Source organism: Schistocerca gregaria, unplaced genomic scaffold (genome assembly GCF_023897955.1).
Source record: "Schistocerca gregaria isolate iqSchGreg1 unplaced genomic scaffold, iqSchGreg1.2 ptg000496l, whole genome shotgun sequence".
NCBI classification, from domain to species: Eukaryota; Metazoa; Arthropoda; class Insecta; order Orthoptera; family Acrididae; genus Schistocerca; species Schistocerca gregaria.
This window is the reverse complement of record NW_026061901.1, coordinates 8,538-28,232: the sequence shown is the minus strand read 5'-3', so window position 1 is coordinate 28,232 and position 19,695 is coordinate 8,538.

The window sequence follows — 19,695 nt, the reverse complement described above, 5'->3', positions numbered from 1 at the left end:
TACAATTCAAGTTTTAGTTGTCGATTATTCAATTTTTAGCCGGCTTTGGTGGCTTGGACATGACCTGGGACCTTAAGATTTTGCATGAAAGGAGGACTAGCAGCCGCGTTGCACGGGAGAATGTGAAAAGTGTTCATATGTAGTAAGAACCTGAGAAATCCGTCCGTTTACGCCATTTGTTATCGAATCGACTTCATGCCAGATCGTCTCATTGGTCGCTCTTCTCTCTGAAACGGTTACATTTATCGTCTACAAAGCTATGTCGCGTGCTGCGGTATGCGGAAACACTAAAAGCACCATAGTAGAACACAGAAGAAACTTGTAAGTTGAAGTAATAGCCAGTAAGAAGTAGTAAAATTCAAGTTTTAGTTATTGATTATTCACTTTTTAGCCGGCTTTGGTGGCTTGGACATGAAGTGGAACCTTAAGATTTTGCGTGAAAGGAGGACTTGCAGCCGCGTTGCACGGGAGAATGAGAAAAGTGTTCATATGTAGTAAAAACCTGAGAAATCCGTCCGTTTTCGTCATTTGTTATCGAATCGACTTAAAGCCAGATCGTCACATTGGCCGTTCTTCTCGCTGAAACGGTTTTATTTATCGTCTGCAAAGCTATGTCGCGTGCTGCGGTATGCCGAAACACTAAAAGCACCATAGTAGAACACAGAAGAAGCTTCTAAGTTGAAGTAATAGCCAGTAAGAAGTAGTACAATTCAAGTTTTAGCTGTCGATTATTCACTTTTTAGCCGGCTTTGGTGGCTTGGACATGAGGTGGAACCTTAAGATTTTGCATGAAAGGAGGACTAGCAGCCGCGTTGCACGGGAGAATGTGAAAAGTGTTCATATGTAGTAAACACCTGAGAAATCCGTCCGTTTTCGACATTTGTTATCGAATCGACTTAAAGCCAGATCGCCACATTGGCCGCTTTTCTCTCTGAGACGGTTACATTAATCGTCTGCAAAGCTATGTCGCGTGCAGCGGTATGCGGAGACACTAAAAGCACCATATTAGAACACAGAAGAAGCTTGTAAGTTGAAGTAATAGCCAGTAAGAAGTAGTACAATTCAAGTTTTAGTTGTGGATTAATCACTTTTTAGCCGGCTTTGGTGGCTTGGACATGACCTAGGACCTTAAGATTTTGCATGAAAGGAAGACTAGCAGCCGCGTTGCACGCGAGAATGTGAAAAGTGTTCATATGTAGTAAAAACCTGAGAAATCCGTCCGTTTTCGTCATTCGTTATCGAATCGATTTAAAGCCAGATCGTCACATTGGTCGCTCTTCTCTCTGAGACGGTTACATTTATCGTCTGCAAAGCTATGTCGCGTGCTGCGGTATGCGGAAACTCTAAAAGCACCATAGTAGAACACAGAAGAAACTTCTATGTTGAAGTAATAGCCAGTAAGAAGTAGTACAATTGAAGATTTAGTTGTCGATTATTCAATTTTTAGCCGTCTTTGGTGGCTTTGACATGACCTAGGACCATACGATTTTCCATGAAAGGAGTACTTGCAGCCGCGTTGCACGGGAGAATGTGAAATGTATTCATATGTAGTAAAGACCTGAGAAATCCGTCCGTTTTCGTCATTTGTTATCGAATCGTCTTAAAGCCAGAATGTCACATTGGCCTCTTTTCTCTCTGAAACAGTTACATTTTTCGTCTGCAAAGCTATGTCGCGTGCTGCGGTATGCGGAGACACTAAAAGCACCATAGTAGAACACAGATGAAGCTTCTAAGTTGATGCAATAGCCAGTAAGAAGTGGTACAATTCAAGTTTTAGGTATTGATTATTGACTTTTTAGCTGGCTTTGGTGCCTTGGACATGAGCTAGGAGTTTAAGATTCTGCATGAAATCAGGACTAGCAGCCTCGTTGCACGGGAGAAAGTGAAAAGTGTTCATATGTAGTAAAAACCTGAGAAATCCGTCCGTTTTCGTCATTTGTTACCGAATCGATTTAAAGCCAGATCGTCACATTGGCCGCTCTTCTCTCTGAAACGGTTACATTTATCGTCTGCAAAGCTATGTCGCGTGCTGCGGTATGCTGAAACACTAAAAGCACCATAGTAGAACACAGAAGAAGCTTCCAAGTTGAAGTAATAGCCAGTAAGAAGTTGTACAATTCAAGTTTTAGTTGTCGATTATTAACTTTTTAGCCGGCATTGGTTGCTTGGACATGACCTAGGACCTTAAGATTTTGCATGAAAGGAGGACTAGCAGCTGCGTTGCACGAGAGAATGTGAAAAGTGTTCATATGTAGTAAAAACCTGAGAAATCCGTCCGTTTTCGTCATTTGTTATCGAATCGACTTAAAGCCACATCGTCACATTGGCCGCTTTTCTCTCTGGGACGGTTACATTTATCATCTGCAAGGCTACGTCGCGTGTTGCGGTATGCGGAGACAGTAAAAGCACCATAGTAGAACACAGAAGAAGCTTCTAAGTTGAAGTAATAGCCAGTAAGAAGTAGTACAATTCAAGTTTTAGTTGTCGATTATTCACTTTTTAGCCGGCTTTGGTGGCTTGGACATGACCTAGGACCTTAAGATTTTGCATGAAAGTAGGACTAGCAGCCGCGTTGCACGGGAGAATGTGAAAAGTGTTCATATGTAGTAAAAACCTGAGAAATCCGTCCGCTTTTGTCATTTGTTATCGAATCGACTTAAAGCCAGATCGTCATATTGGCCGCTTTTCTCTCTTAGACGGTTACATTTATCGTCTGCAAAGCTATGTCGTGTGCTGCGGTATGCGGAGACACTAAAAGCACCATAGTAGAACACAGAAGAAGCTTCTAAGTTGAAGTAATAGACAGTAAGGTGTAGTACAATTCAAGTTTTAGTTATTGATTATTCACTTTTTAGCCGGATTTGGTGGTTTGGACATGAGGTGGAACCTTAAGATTTTGCATGAAAGGAGGACTAGCAGCCGCGTTGCACGGGAGAATGTGAAAAGTGTTCATATGTAGTAAAAACCTGAGAAATCCGTCCGTTTTCGTCATTTGTTATCGAATCGACTTTAAGCCAGTTCGTCACATCGGTCGCTCTTCTCTCTGAAACGGTTACATTTATCGTCTGCAAAGCTATGTCGCGTGCTGCGGTATGCGGGAACACTGAAAGCACCATAGTAGAACACGGAAGAAGCTTCTATGTTGAAGTAATAGCCAGTAAGAAGTAGTACAATTCAAGTTTTAGTTGTCGATTATTCACTTTTTAGCCGGCTTTGGTGGCTTTGACATGACCTACGACCTTAAGATTTTGCATGAAAGGAGGACTTGCAGCCGCGTTGCACGCGAGAATGTGAAAAGTGTTCATATGTAGTAAAAACCTGAGAAATCCGTCCGTTTTCGTCATTTGTTATCGAATCGATTTAAAGCCAGATCGTCACATTGGCCGCTCTTCTCTCTGAGACGGTTACATTTATCGTCTGCAAAGCTATGTCGCGTGCTGCGGTATGCGGAAACTCTAAAAGCACCATAGTAGAACACAGAAGAAACTTCTATGTTGAAGTAATAGCCAGTAAGAAGTAGTACAATTGAAGATTTAGTTGTCGATTATTCACTTTTTAGCCGGCTTTGGTGGCTTGGACATGACCTAGGACCTTAAGATTTTGCATGAAAGGAGTACTTGCAGCCGCGTTGCACGGGAGAATGTGAAATGTATTCATATGTAGTAAAGACCTGAGAAATCCGTCCGTTTTCGTCATTTGTTATCGGATCGTCTTAAAGCCAGAATGTCACATTGGCCTCTTTTCTCTCTGAAACAGTTACATTTTTCGTCTGCAAAGCTATGTCACGTGCTGCGGTATGCGGAGACACTAAAAGCACCATAGTAGAACACAGAAGAAGCTTAAAAGTTGAAGTAATAGCCAGTAAACAGTAGTACAATTCAAGTCTTAGTTATTGATTATTCACTTTTTATCCGGATTTGGTGGCTTGGACATGAGGTGGAAACTTAAGATTTTGCATGAAAGGAAGACTAGCAGCAGCGTTGCACGGGAGAATGTGAAAAGTTTTCAATTGTAGTAAAAACCTGAGAAATCCGTCCGTTTTCTTCATTTGTTATCAAATCGACTTAAAGCCTGATCGTCACATTGGCCGCTTTTCTCTCTGAGACGGTTACATTTATCGTCTGCAAAGCTATGTCGCGTGCTGCGGTATGCGGGAACACTGAAAGCACCATAGTAGAACACGGAAGAAGCTTCTATGTTGAAGTAATAGCCAGTGAGAAGTAGTACAATTCAAGTTTTAGTTGTCGATTATTCACTTTTTAGCCAGCTTTGGTGGCTTTGACATGACCTACGACCTTTAGATTTTGCATGAAAGGAGGACTTGCAGCCGCGTTGCACGGGAGAATGAGAAAAGTGTTCATATGTAGTAAAAACCTGAGAAATCCGTCCGTTTTCGTCATTTGTTATCGAATCGACTTAAAGCCAGATCGTCACATTGGCCGTTCTTCTCTCTGAAACGGTTTTATTTATCTTCTGCAAAGTTATGTCGCGTGCTGCGGTATGCCGAAACACTAAAAGCACCATAGTAGAACACAGAAGAAGCTTCTAAGTTGAAGTAATAGCCAGTAAGAAGTAGTACACTCAAGTTTTAATTGTCGGTTATTCACTTTTTAGCCGGCTTTGGTGGCTTTGACATTAGGTGGAACCTTAAGATTCTGCATGAAATCAGGACTAGCAGCCTCGTTGCACGGGAGAAAGTGAAAAGTGTTCATATGTAGTAAAAACCTGAGAAATCCGTCCGTTTTCGTCATTTGTTACCGAATCGATTTAAAGCCAGATCGTCACATTGGCCGCTCTTCTCTCTGAAACGGTTACATTTATCGTCTGCAAAGCTATGTCGCGTGCTGCGGTATGCTGAAACACTAAAAGCACCATAGTAGAACACAGAAGAAGCTTCCAAGTTGAAGTAATAGCCAGTAAGAAGTTGTACAATTCAAGTTTTAGTTGTCGATTATTAACTTTTTAGCCGGCATTGGTTGCTTGGACATGACCTAGGACCTTAAGATTTTGCATGAAAGGAGGACTAGCAGCTGCGTTGCACGAGAGAATGTGAAAAGTGTTCATATGTAGTAAAAACCTGAGAAATCCGTCCGTTTTCGTCATTTGTTATCGAATCGACTTAAAGCCACATCGTCACATTGGCCGCTTTTCTCTCTGGGACGGTTACATTTATCATCTGCAAGGCTACGTCGCGTGTTGCGGTATGCGGAGACAGTAAAAGCACCATAGTAGAACACAGAAGAAGCTTCTAAGTTGAAGTAATAGCCAGTAAGAAGTAGTACAATTCAAGTTTTAGTTGTCGATTATTCACTTTTTAGCCGGCTTTGGTGGCTTGGACATGACCTAGGACCTTAAGATTTTGCATGAAAGTAGGACTAGCAGCCGCGTTGCACGGGAGAATGTGAAAAGTGTTCATATGTAGTAAAAACCTGAGAAATCCGTCCGCTTTTGTCATTTGTTATCGAATCGACTTAAAGCCAGATCGTCATATTGGCCGCTTTTCTCTCTTAGACGGTTACATTTATCGTCTGCAAAGCTATGTCGTGTGCTGCGGTATGCGGAGACACTAAAAGCACCATAGTAGAACACAGAAGAAGCTTCTAAGTTGAAGTAATAGACAGTAAGGTGTAGTACAATTCAAGTTTTAGTTATTGATTATTCACTTTTTAGCCGGATTTGGTGGTTTGGACATGAGGTGGAACCTTAAGATTTTGCATGAAAGGAGGACTAGCAGCCGCGTTGCACGGGAGAATGTGAAAAGTGTTCATATGTAGTAAAAACCTGAGAAATCCGTCCGTTTTCGTCATTTGTTATCGAATCGACTTTAAGCCAGTTCGTCACATCGGTCGCTCTTCTCTCTGAAACGGTTACATTTATCGTCTGCAAAGCTATGTCGCGTGCTGCGGTATGCGGGAACACTGAAAGCACCATAGTAGAACACGGAAGAAGCTTCTATGTTGAAGTAATAGCCAGTAAGAAGTAGTACAATTCAAGTTTTAGTTGTCGATTATTCACTTTTTAGCCGGCTTTGGTGGCTTTGACATGACCTACGACCTTAAGATTTTGCATGAAAGGAGGACTTGCAGCCGCGTTGCACGCGAGAATGTGAAAAGTGTTCATATGTAGTAAAAACCTGAGAAATCCGTCCGTTTTCGTCATTTGTTATCGAATCGATTTAAAGCCAGATCGTCACATTGGCCGCTCTTCTCTCTGAGACGGTTACATTTATCGTCTGCAAAGCTATGTCGCGTGCTGCGGTATGCGGAAACTCTAAAAGCACCATAGTAGAACACAGAAGAAACTTCTATGTTGAAGTAATAGCCAGTAAGAAGTAGTACAATTGAAGATTTAGTTGTCGATTATTCACTTTTTAGCCGGCTTTGGTGGCTTGGACATGACCTAGGACCTTAAGATTTTGCATGAAAGGAGTACTTGCAGCCGCGTTGCACGGGAGAATGTGAAATGTATTCATATGTAGTAAAGACCTGAGAAATCCGTCCGTTTTCGTCATTTGTTATCGGATCGTCTTAAAGCCAGAATGTCACATTGGCCTCTTTTCTCTCTGAAACAGTTACATTTTTCGTCTGCAAAGCTATGTCACGTGCTGCGGTATGCGGAGACACTAAAAGCACCATAGTAGAACACAGAAGAAGCTTAAAAGTTGAAGTAATAGCCAGTAAACAGTAGTACAATTCAAGTCTTAGTTATTGATTATTCACTTTTTATCCGGATTTGGTGGCTTGGACATGAGGTGGAAACTTAAGATTTTGCATGAAAGGAAGGCTAGCAGCAGCGTTGCACGGGAGAATGTGAAAAGTTTTCAATTGTAGTAAAAACCTGAGAAATCCGTCCGTTTTCTTCATTTGTTATCAAATCGACTTAAAGCCTGATCGTCACATTGGCCGCTTTTCTCTCTGAGACGGTTACATTTATCGTCTGCAAAGCTATGTCGCGTGCTGCGGTATGCGGGAACACTGAAAGCACCATAGTAGAACACGGAAGAAGCTTCTATGTTGAAGTAATAGCCAGTGAGAAGTAGTACAATTCAAGTTTTAGTTGTCGATTATTCACTTTTTAGCCAGCTTTGGTGGCTTTGACATGACCTACGACCTTTAGATTTTGCATGAAAGGAGGACTTGCAGCCGCGTTGCACGGGAGAATGAGAAAAGTGTTCATATGTAGTAAAAACCTGAGAAATCCGTCCGTTTTCGTCATTTGTTATCGAATCGACTTAAAGCCAGATCGTCACATTGGCCGTTCTTCTCTCTGAAACGGTTTTATTTATCTTCTGCAAAGTTATGTCGCGTGCTGCGGTATGCCGAAACACTAAAAGCACCATAGTAGAACACAGAAGAAGCTTCTAAGTTGAAGTAATAGCCAGTAAGAAGTAGTACACTCAAGTTTTAATTGTCGGTTATTCACTTTTTAGCCGGCTTTGGTGGCTTTGACATTAGGTGGAACCTTAAGATTTTGCATGAAAGGAGGACTAGCAGCCGCGTTGCATGGGAGAATGTGAGAAGTGTTCATATGTAGTAAAAACCTGAGAAATCCGTCCGTTTTCGTCATTTGTTATCGAATCGACTTAAAGCCAGATCGTCACATAGGCCGATTTTCTCTCTGAGACGGTTACATTTATCGTCTACAAAGCTATGTCTCATGCTGCGGTATGCGGAGACACTAAAAGCACCATAGTAGAACACAGATGAAGCCTCTAAGTTGATGCAATAGCCAGTAAGAAGTAGTACAATTCAAGTTTTAGGTATTGATTATTGACTTTTTAGCTGGCTTTGGTGCCTTGGACATGAGCTAGGAGTTTAAGATTCTGCATGAAAGGAGGACTAGCAGCCTCGTTGCACGGGAGAAAGTGAAAAGTGTTCATGTGTAGTAAAAACCTGAGAAATCCGTCCGTTTTCGTCATATGTTACCGAATCGATTTAAAGCCAGATCGTCACATTGGCCGCTCTTCTCACTGAAAGGGTTACATTTATCGTCTGCAAAGCTATGTCGCGTGCTGCGGTATGCAGAAACACTAAAAGCACCATAGTAGAACACAGAAGAAGCTTCTAAGTTGAAGTAATAGCCAGTAACAAGTAGTACAATTCAAGTTTTAGTTGTCGATTATTAACTTTTTAGCCGGCATTGGTTGCTTGGACATGACCTAGGACCTTAGGATTTTGCATGAAAGGAGAACTAGCAGCTGCGTTGCACGGGAGAATGTGAAAAGTGTTCATATGTAGTAAAAACCTGAGAAATCCGTCCGTTTTCGTCATTTGTTATCGAATCGACTTAAAGCCAGATCGTCACATTGGCCGCTTTTCTCTCTGGGACGGTTACATTTATCATCTGCAAGGCTATGTCGCGTGTTGCGGTATGCGGAGACATTAAAAGCACCATAGTAGAACACAGAAGAAGCTTCTAAGTTGAAGTAATAGCCAGTAAGAAGTAGTACAATTCAAGTTTTAGTTGTCGATTATTCACTTTTTAGCCGGCTTTGGTGGCTTGGACATGACCTAGGACCTTAGGATTTTGCATGAAAGTAGGACTAGCAGCCGCGTTGCACGGGAGAATGTGTAAAGTGTTCATATGTAGTAAAAACCTGAGAAATCCGTCCGTTTTTGTCATTTGTTATCGAATCGACTTAAAGCCAGATCGTCACATTGGCCGCATTTCTCTCTGAAACGGTTACATTTATCGTCTGCAAAACTATGTCGCGTGCTGCGGTATGCGGAGACACTAAAAGCACCATAGAATACAGAATAAGCTTCTAAGTTGAAGTAATAGCCAGTAAGAAGTAGTACAATTCTAATATTAGTTGTCGATTATTCACTTTTTAGCCTGCTTCGGTGGCTTGGACGTGACCTAGGAACTTAAGATTTTGCATGAAAGGAGGACTAGCAGCCGCGTTGCACGGGAGAATGTAAAAAGAGTTCATATGTCGTAAAAACCTGAGAAATCCGTGCGTTTTCGTCATTTGTTATCGAATCGACTTAAAGCCAGATCGTCACATTGGCCGCATTTCTCTCTGAGACGGTTACATTTATCGTCTGCAAAGCTATGTCGCGTGCTGCGGTATGCGGAGACACTAAAAGCACCATAGAACACAGAAGAAGCTTCTAAGTTGAAGTAATAGTCAGTAAGTAGTACAATTCAAATTTTAGATGTCGATTATTCACGTTTTAGCCTGCTTCGGTGGCTTGGACGTGACCTAGGACCTTAAGATTTTGCATAAAAGGAGGACTAGCAGCCGCGTTGCACGGGAGAATGTAAAAAGAGTTCATATGTCGTAAAAACCTGAGAAATCCGTCGTTTATCGTCATTTGTTATCGAATCAACTTAAATCCAGATCGTCACATTGGCCGCTTTTCTCTCTGAGACGGTTAAATTTATCGTCTGCAAAGCTATGTCGCGTGCTGCGGTATGCGGAGACACAAAAAGCACCATAGCAGAACACAGAAGAAGCTTCTAAGTTGAAGTAATAGCCATTAAGAAGTAAAACAATTCAAGTTTTAGTTGTCGATTATTCACTTTTTAGCCGGCTGTGGTGGCTTGGACATGACCTAGGACCTTAAGATTTTGCATAAATGCAGGACTAGCAGCCGCGTTGAACGGGAGAATGTGAAAAGTGTTCATTTGTAGTAAAAACCTGAGAAATCCGTCCGTTTTCGTCATTTGTTATCGAATCGACTTAAAGCCAGATCGTCACATTGGCCGCATTTCTCTCTGAGACGGTTACATTTATCGTCTGCAAAACTATGTCGCGTGCTGCGGAATGCGGAGACATTAAAAGCACCATAGAATACAAAAGAAGCTTCTAAGTTGAAGTAATAGCCAGTAAGAAGTAGTACAATTCAAATTTTAGTTGTCGATTATTCACTTTTTAGCCTGCTTCGGTGGCTTGGACGTGACCTAGGAACTTAAGATTTTGCATGAAAGGAGGACTAGCAGCCGCGTTGCACGGGAGAATGTAAAAAGAGTTCATATGTCGTAAAAACCTGAGAAATCCGTCTTTTTTTGTCATTTGTTATCGAATCGACTTAATGCCAGATCGTCACATTGGCCGCTTTTCTCTCTGAGACGGTTACATTTATCGTCTGCAAAGCTATGTCGCGTGCTGCGGTATGCGAAGACACTAAAAGCACCATAGTAGAACTCAGAAGAAGCTTCTAAGCTGAAGTAATAGCCAGTAAGAAGTAGTACAATTCAAGTTTTAATTATCGATTATTCACTCTCTAGCCGGCTTTGGTGTCTTGGATATGACCTAGGACATTAAGATTTTGCACGAAAGGAGGACTAGCAGCCGCGTTGCACGGGAGAATGTGAAAAGTGTTCATATGTAGTAAAAACCTGAGAAATCCGCCGGTTTTCGTCATTTGTTATCGAATCGACTTATAGCCAGATCGCCACATTGGCCTCTTTTCTCTCTGAGACGGTTACATTTATTGTCTGCAACGCTATGTCGCGTGCTGCGGTATGCGGAGACACTAAAAGCACCATAGTAGAACACAGAAGAAACTTCTAAGTTGAAGTAATAGCCATTAAGAAGTAGTACAATTCAAGTTTTAGTTGTCGATTATTCACTTTTTAGCCGGCTTTGGTGGCTTGAACATGACCTAGGACCTTACGATTTTGCATAAAAGGAGGACTAGCAGCCGCGTTGCATGGGAGAATGAGAAAATTGTTCATTTGTAGTAAAAACCTGAGATATCCGTCCGTTTTCGTCATTTGTTATCGAATCGACTTAAAGCCAGATCGTCACATTGGCCGCTCATCTCTCTGAAACGGTTGTACTTATCGTCTGCAAAGCTATGTCGCGTGCTGCGGTATGCGGAGACACTAAAAGCACCATAGTAGAACACAGAAGAAGCTTCTAAGTTGCAGTAATAGCCAGTAAGAAGTACTACAATTCAAGTTTTAATTGTCGATTATTCACATTTTAGCCGGCTTTGGTGGCTTGGACATGAGGTGGAACCTTAAGATTTTGCATGAAAGGAGGACTAGCGACGCGTTGCACGGGAGAATGTGAAAAGTGTTCATATGTAGTAAAAACCTGAGAAATCCGCCCGTTTTCGTCATTTGTTATCGAATCGACTTAAAGCCAGATCGTCACATTGGCCGCATCTCTCTCTGAGACGGTTACATTTATCGTCTGCAAAGCTATGTAGCGTGCTGCGGTATGCGGAGACACTAAAAGCACCAAAGAACACAGAAGAAGCTTCTAAGTTGAAGTAATAGTCAGTAAGTCGTACAATTCAAATTTTAGATGTCGATTATTCACGTTTTAGCCTGCTTCGGTGGCTTGGACGTGACCTAGGAACTTAACATTTTGCATAAAAGGAGGACTAGCAGCCGCGTTGCACGGGAGAATGTAAAAAGAGTTCATATGTCGTAAAAACCTGAGAAATCCGTCGTTTATCGTCATTTGTTATCGAATCAACTTAAATCCAGATCGTCACATTGGCCGCTTTTCTCTCTGAGACGGTTAAATTTATCGTCTGCAAAGCTATGTCGCGTGCTGCGGTATGCGGAGACACAAAAAGCACCATAGCAGAACACAGAAGAAGCTTCTAAGTTGAAGTAATAGCCATTAAGAAGTAAAACAATTCAAGTTTTAGTTGTCGATTATTCACTTTTTAGCCGGCTGTGGTGGCTTGGACATGACCTAGGACCTTAAGATTTTGCATAAAAGCAGGACTAGCAGCCGCGTTGAACGGGAGAATGTGAAAAGTGTTCATTTGTAGTAAAAACCTGAGAAATCCGTCCGTTTTCGTCATTTGTTATCGAATCGACTTAAAGCCAGATCGTCATATTGGCCGCTTTTCTCTCTTAGACGGTTACATTTATCGTCTGCAAAGCTATGTCGTGTGCTGCGGTATGCGGAGACACTAAAAGCACCATAGTAGAACACAGAAGAAGCTTCTAAGTTGAAGTAATAGACAGTAAGATGTAATACAATTCAAGTTTTAATTATTGATTATTCACTTTTTAGCCGGATTTGGTGGCTTGGACATAAGGTGGAACCTTAAGATTTTGCATGAAAGGAGGACTAGCAGCCGCGTTGCACGGGAGAATGTGAAAAGTGTTCATATGTAGTAAAAACCTGAGAAATCCGTCCGTTTTCGTCATTTGTTATCGAATCGACTTAAAGCCAGATCGTCACATTGGCCGCATCTCTCTCTGAGACGGTTACATTTATCGTCTGCAAAGCTATGTCGCGTGCTGCGGTATGCGGAGACACTAAAAGCACCATAGAATACAGATGAAGATTCTAAGTTGAAGCAATAGCCAGTAAGAAGTAGCACAATTCAAATTTTAGTTGTCGATTATTCACTTTTTAGCCTGCTTCGGTGGCTTGGACGAGATTTAGGAACTTAAGATTTTGCATGAAAGGAGGACTAGCAGCCGCGTTGCACGGGAGAATGTGAAAAGTGTTCATATGTAGTAAAAACCTGAGAAATCCGCCGGTTTTCGTCATTTGTTATCGAATCGACTTATAGCCAGATCGCCACATTGGCCTCTTTTCTCTCTGAGACGGTTACATTTATTGTCTGCAAAGCTATGTCGCGTGCTGCGGTATGCGGAGACACTAAAAGCACCATAGTAGAACACAGAAGAAACTTCTAAGTTGAAGTAATAGCCATTAAGAAGTAGTACAATTCAAGTTTTAGTTGTCGATTATTCACTTTTTAGCCGACTTTTGCGGCTTGGACATGACCTAGGACCTTAAGATTTTGCATAAAAGGAGGACTAGCAGCCGCGTTGCATGGGAGAATGTGAAAAGTGTTCATTTGTAGTAAAAACCTGAGAAATCCGTCCGTTTTCGTCATTTGTTATCGAATCGACTTAAAGCCAGATCGTCACTTTGGCCGCTTTTCTCTCTGAGACGGTTACATTTATCGTCTGCAAAGCTATGTCGCGTGCTGCGGTATGCGAAGACACTAAAAGCACCATAGTAGAACTCAGAAGAAGCTTCTAAGTTGAAGTAATAGCCAGGAAGAAGTAGTACAATTCAAATTTTAATTATCGATTATTCACTTTTTAGCCGGCTTTGGTGGCTTGGATATGACCTAGGACATTAAGATTTTGCACGAAAGGAGGACTAGCAGCCGCGTTGCACGGGAGAATGTGAAAAGTGTTCATATGTAGTAAAAACCTGAGAAATCCGCCCGTTTTCGTCATTTGTTATCGAATCGACTTATAGCCAGATCGTCACATTGGCCTCTTTTCTCTCTGAGACGGTTACATTTATCGTCTGCAAAGCTATGTCACGTGCTGCGGTATGCGGGGACACTAAAAGCACCATAGTAGAACACAGAAGAAACTTCTAAGTTGAAGTAATAGCCAGTAAGAAGTAGTACAATTCAAGTTTTAGTTGTCGATTATTCACTTTTTAGCCGGCTTTGGTGGCTTGGACATGACCTAGGACCTTAAGATTTTGCATGAAAGGAGGACTAGCAGCCGCGTTGCACGGGAGAATGTGAAAAGTGTTCATTTGTAGTAAAAACCTGAGAAATCCGTCCGTTTTCATCATTTGTTATCGAATCGACTTAAAGCCAGATCGTCATATTGGCCGCTTTTCTCTCTTAGACGGTTACATTTATCGTCTGCGAAGCTATGTCGCGTGCAGCGGTATGCGGAGACACTAAAAGCACCATAGTAGAACACAGAAGAAGCTTCTAAGTTGAAGTAATAGACAGTAAGATGTAGTACAATTCAAGTTTTAGTTATTGATTATTCACTTTTTAGCCGGATTTGGTGGCTTGGACATGAGGTGGAACCTTAAGATTTTGCATGAAAGGTGGACTAGCAGCCGCGTTGCACGGGAGAATGTGGAAAGTGTTCATATGTAGTAAAAACCTGAGAAATCCGTCCGTTTTCGTCATTTGTTATCGAATCGACTTAAAGCCAGATCGTCACATTGGCCGCATCTCTCTCTGAGACGGTTACATTTATCGTCTGCAAAGCTATGTCGCGTGCTGCGGTATGCGGAGACACTAAAAGCACCATAGAATACAGATGAAGATTCTAAGTTGAAGCAATAGCCAGTAAGAAGTAGTACAATTCAAATTTTAGTTGTCGATTATTCACTTTTTAGCCTGCTTCGGTGGCTCGGACGAGATTTAGGAACTTAAGATTTTGCATGAAAGGAGGACTAGCAGCCGCGTTGCACGGGAGAATGTAAAAAGAGTTCATATGTCGTAAAAACCTGAGAAATCCGTCGTTTATCGTCATTTGTTATCGAATCGACTTAAAGCCAGATCGTCACATTGGCCGCTTTTCTCTCTGAGACGGTTACATTTATCGTCTGCAAAGCTATGTCGCGTGCTGCGGTATGCGGAGACACTAAAAGCACCATAGTAGAACACAGAAGAAGCTTCTACGTTGAAGTAATAGCCATTAAGAAGTAGTACAATTCAAGTTTTAGTTGTCGATTATTCACTTTTTAGCCGACTTTTGCGGCTTGGACATGACCTAGGACCTTAAGATTTTGCATAAAAGGAGGACTAGCAGCCGCGTTGCATGGGAGAATGTGAAAAGTGTTCATTTGTAGTAAAAACCTGAGAAATCCGTCCGTTTTCGTCATTTGTTATCGAATCGACTTAAAGCCAGATCGTCACTTTGGCCGCTTTTCTCTCTGAGACGGTTACATTTATCGTCTGCAAAGCTATGTCGCGTGCTGCGGTATGCGAAGACACTAAAAGCACCATAGTAGAACTCAGAAGAAGCTTCTAAGTTGAAGTAATAGCCAGGAAGAAGTAGTACAATTCAAATTTTAATTATCGATTATTCACTTTTTAGCCGGCTTTGGTGGCTTGGATATGACCTAGGACATTAAGATTTTGCACGAAAGGAGGACTAGCAGCCGCGTTGCACGGGAGAATGTGAAAAGTGTTCATATGTAGTAAAAACCTGAGAAATCCGCCCGTTTTCGTCATATGTTATCGAATCGACTTATAGCCAGATCGTCACATTGGCCTCTTTTCTCTCTGAGACGGTTACATTTATCGTCTGCAAAGCTATGTCACGTGCTGCGGTATGCGGGGACACTAAAAGCACCATAGTAGAACACAGAAGAAACTTCTAAGTTGAAGTAATAGCCAGTAAGAAGTAGTACAATTCAAGTTTTAGTTGTCGATTATTCACTTTTTAGCCGGCTTTGGTGGCTTGGACATGACCTAGGACATTAAGATTTTGCATGAAAGGAGGACTAGCAGCCGCGTTGCACGGGAGAATGTGAAAAGTGTTCATTTGTAGTAAAAACCTGAGAAATCCGTCCGTTTTCATCATTTGTTATTGAATCGACTTAAAGCCAGATCGTCATATTGGCCGCTTTTCTCTCTTAGACGGTTACATTTATCGTCTGCAAAGCTATGTCGCGTGCAGCGGTATGCGGAGACACTAAAAGCACCATAGTAGAACACAGAAGAAGCTTCTAAGTTGAAGTAATAGACAGTAAGGTGTAGTACAATTCAAGTTTTAGTTATTGATTATTCACTTTTTAGCCGGATTTGGTGGCTTGAACATGAGGTGGAACCTTAAGATTTTGCATGAAAGGTGGACTAGCAGCCGCGTTGCACGGGAGAATGTGGAAAGTGTTCATATGTAGTAAAAACCTGAGAAATCCGTCCGTTTTCGTCATTTGTTATCGAATCGACTTAAAGCCAGATCGTCACATTGGCCGCATTTCTTTCTGAGACGGTTACATTTATCGTCTGCAAAACTATGTCGCGTGCTGCGGAATGCGGAGACACTAAAAGCACCATAGAATACAAAAGAAGCTTCTAAGTTGAAGTAATAGCCAGTAAGAAGTAGTACAATTCAAATTTTAGTTGTCGATTATTCACTTTTTAGCCTGCTTCGGTGGCTTGGACGTGACCTAGGAACTTAAGATTTTGCATGAAAGGAGGACTAGCAGCCGCGTTGCACGGGAGAATGTAAAAAGAGTTCATATGTCGTAAAAACCTGAGAAATCCGTCTTTTTTTGTCATTTGTTAACGAATCGACTTAATGCCAGATCGTCACATTGGCCGCTTTTCTCTCTGAGACGGTTACATTTATCGTCTGCAAAGCTATGTCGCGTGCTGCGGTATGCGGAAACACTAAAAGCACCATAGTAGAACACAGAAGAAACTTCTAAGTTGAAGTAATAGCCAGTGAGAAGTAGTACAATTCAAGTTTTAATTATCGATTATTCACTTTTTAGCCGGCTTTGTTGGCTTGGATATGACCTAGGACCTTAAGATTTTGCATGAAAGGAGGACTAGCAGCCGCGTTGCACGGGAGAATGTGAAAAGTGTTCATATGTAGTAAAAACCTGAGAAATCCGTCCGTTTTCGTCATTTGTTATCGAATCGACTTAAAGCCAGATCGTCACATTGGCCGCATTTCTCTCTGAGACGGTTACATTTATCGTCTGCAAAAGTATGTCGCGTGCTGCGGTATGCGGAGACACTAAAAGCACCATAGAATTCAGAAGAAGCTTCTAAGTTGAAGTAATAGCCAGTAAGAAGTAGTACAATTCAAATTTTAGTTGTCGATTATTCACTTTTTAGCCGGCTTTGGTGGCTTGGACATGACCTAGGACCTTAAGATTTTGCATAAAAGGAGGACTAGCAGCCGCGTTGCACGGGAGAATGTGAAAAGTGTTCATATGTAGTAAAAACCTGAGAAATCCGTCCGTTTTCGTCATTTGTTATCGAATCGACTTAAAACCAGATCGCCACATTGGCCGCTTTTCTCTCTGAGACGGTTACATTTATCGTCTGCAAAGCTATGTCGCGTGCTGCGGTATGCGGAGACACTAAAAGCACCATAGAACACAGAAGAAGCTTCTAAGTTGAAGTAATAGCCAGTAAGAAGTAGTACAATTCAAGTTTTAATTATCGATTATTCACTTTTTAGCCGGCTTTGGAGGCTTGGATATGAGCTAGGACATTAAGATTTTGCACGAAAGGAGGACTAGCAGCCGCGTTGCACGGGAGAATGTGAAAAGTGTTCATATGTAGTAAAAACCTGAGAAATCCGCCCGTTTTCGTCATTTGTTATCGAGTCGACTTAAAGCCAGATCGTCACATTGGCCTCTTTTCTCTCTGAGTCGGTTACATTTATCGTCTGCAAAGCTATGTCGCGTGCTGCGGTATGCGGAGACACTAAAAGCACCATAGTAGAACACAGAAGAAGCTTCTAAGTTGAAGTAAGAGACAGTAAGATGTAGTACAATTCAAGTTTTAGTTATTGATTATTCACTTTTTAGTCGGATTTGGTGGCTTGGACATGAGGTGGAACCTTAAGATTTTGCATGAAAGGAGGACTAGCAGCCGCGTTGCACGGGAGAATGAGAAACGTGTTCATATGTAGTAAAAACCTGAGGAATCCGTCGTTTATCGTCATTTTTTATCGAATCGACTTAAAGCCAGATCGTCACATTGGCCGCTTTTCTCTCTGAGACGGTTACATTTATCGTCTGCAAAGCTATGTCGCGTGCTGCGGTATGCGGAGACACTAAAAGCACCATAGTAGAACACAGAAGAAGCTTCTAGGTTGAAATAATAGCCAGTAAGAAGTAGTACAATTCAAGTTTTAGTTATCGATTATTCACTTTATAGCCGGCTTTGGTGGCTTTTACATGACCTAGGACCTTAAGATTTTGCATGAAAGCAGGACTAGCAGCCGCGTTGCACGGGAGAATGTGAAAAGTGTTCATATGTAGTAAAAACCTGAGAAATCCGTCCGTTTTCGTCATTTGTTATCGAATCGACTTAAAGCCAGATCGTCACATTGGCCGCATTTCTCTCTGAGACGGTTACATTTATCGTCTGCAAAGCTATGTCGCGTGCTGCGGTATGCGGAGACACTAAAAGCACCATAGAACACAGAAGAAGCTTCTAAGTTGAAGTAATAGCCAGTAAGATGTAGTACAATTCAAGTTTTAGTTATTGATTATTCACTTTTTAGTCGGATTTGGTGGCTTGGACATGAGGTGGAACCTTAAGATTTTGCATGAAAGGAGGACTAGCAGCCGCGTTGCACGGGAGAATGTGAAAAGTGTTCATTTGTAGTAAAAACCTGAGAAATCCGTCCGTTTTCATCATTTGTTATCGAATCGACTTAAAGCCAGATCGTCATATTGGCCGCTTTTCTCTCTTAGACGGTTACATTTATCGTCTGCAAAGCTATGTCGCGTGCAGCGGTATGCGGAGACACTAAAAGCACCATAGTAGAACACAGAAGAAGCTTCTAAGTTGAAGTAATAGACAGTAAGATGTAGTACAATTCAAGTTTTAGTTATTGATTATTCACTTTTTAGCCGGATTTGGTGGCTTGAACATGAGGTGGAACCTTAAGATTTTGCATGAAAGGTGGACTAGCAGCCGCGTTGCACGGGAGAATGTGGAAAGTGTTCATATGTAGTAAAAACCTGAGAAATCCGTCCGTTTTCGTCATTTGTTATCGAATCGACTTAAAGCCAGATCGTCACATTGGCCGCATTTCTCTCTGAGACGGTTACATTTATCGTCTGCAAAACTATGTCGCGTGCTGCGGAATGCGGAGACACTAAAAGCACCATAGAATACAAAAGAAGCTTCTAAGTTGAAGTAATAGCCAGTAAGAAGTAGTACAATTCAAATTTTAGTTGTCGATTATTCACTTTTTAGCCGGCTCTGGTGGCTTGAACATGACCTAGGACCTTACGATTTTGCATAAAAGGAGGACTAGCAGCCGCGTTGCATGGGAGAATGAGAAAAGTGTTCATTTGTAGTAAAAACCTGAGATATCCGTCCGTTTTCGTCATTTGTTATCGAATCGACTTAAAGCCAGATCGTCACATTGGCCGCTCATCTCTCTGAAACGGTTGTACTTATCGTCTGCAAAGCTATGTCGCGTGCTGCGGTATGCGGAGACACTAAAAGCACCATAGTAGAACACAGAAGAAGCTTCTAAGTTGCAGTAATAGCCAGTAAGAAGTACTACAATTCAAGTTTTAATTGTCGATTATTCACATTTTAGCCGGCTTTGGTGGCTTGGACATGAGGTGGAACCTTAAGATTTTGCATGAAAGGAGGACTAGCGACGCGTTGCACGGGAGAATGTGAAAAGTGTTCATATGTAGTAAAAACCTGAGAAATCCGCCCGTTTTCGTCATTTGTTATCGAATCGACTTATAGCCAGATCGTCACATTGGCCTCTTTTCTCTCTGAGACGGTTACATTTATCGTCTGCAAAGCTATGTCGCGTGCTGCGGTATGCGGAAACACTAAAAGCACCATAGTAGAACACAGAAGAAACTTCTAAGTTGAAGTAATAGCCAGTGAGAAGTAGTACAATTCAAGTTTTAATTATCGATTATTCACTTTTTAGCCGGCTTTGTTGGCTTGGATATGACCTAGGACCTTAAGATTTTGCATGAAAGGAGGACTAGCAGCCGCGTTGCACGGGAGAATGTGAAAAGTGTTCATATGTAGTAAAAACCTGAGAAATCCGTCCGTTTTCGTCATTTGTTATCGAATCGACTTAAAGCCAGATCGTCACATTGGCCGCATTTCTCTCTGAGACGGTTACATTTATCGTCTGCAAAAGTATGTCGCGTGCTGCGGTATGCGGAGACACTAAAAGCACCATAGAAATCAGAAGAAGCTTCTAAGTTGAAGTAATAGCCAGTAAGAAGTAGTACAATTCAAATTTTAGTTGTCGATTATT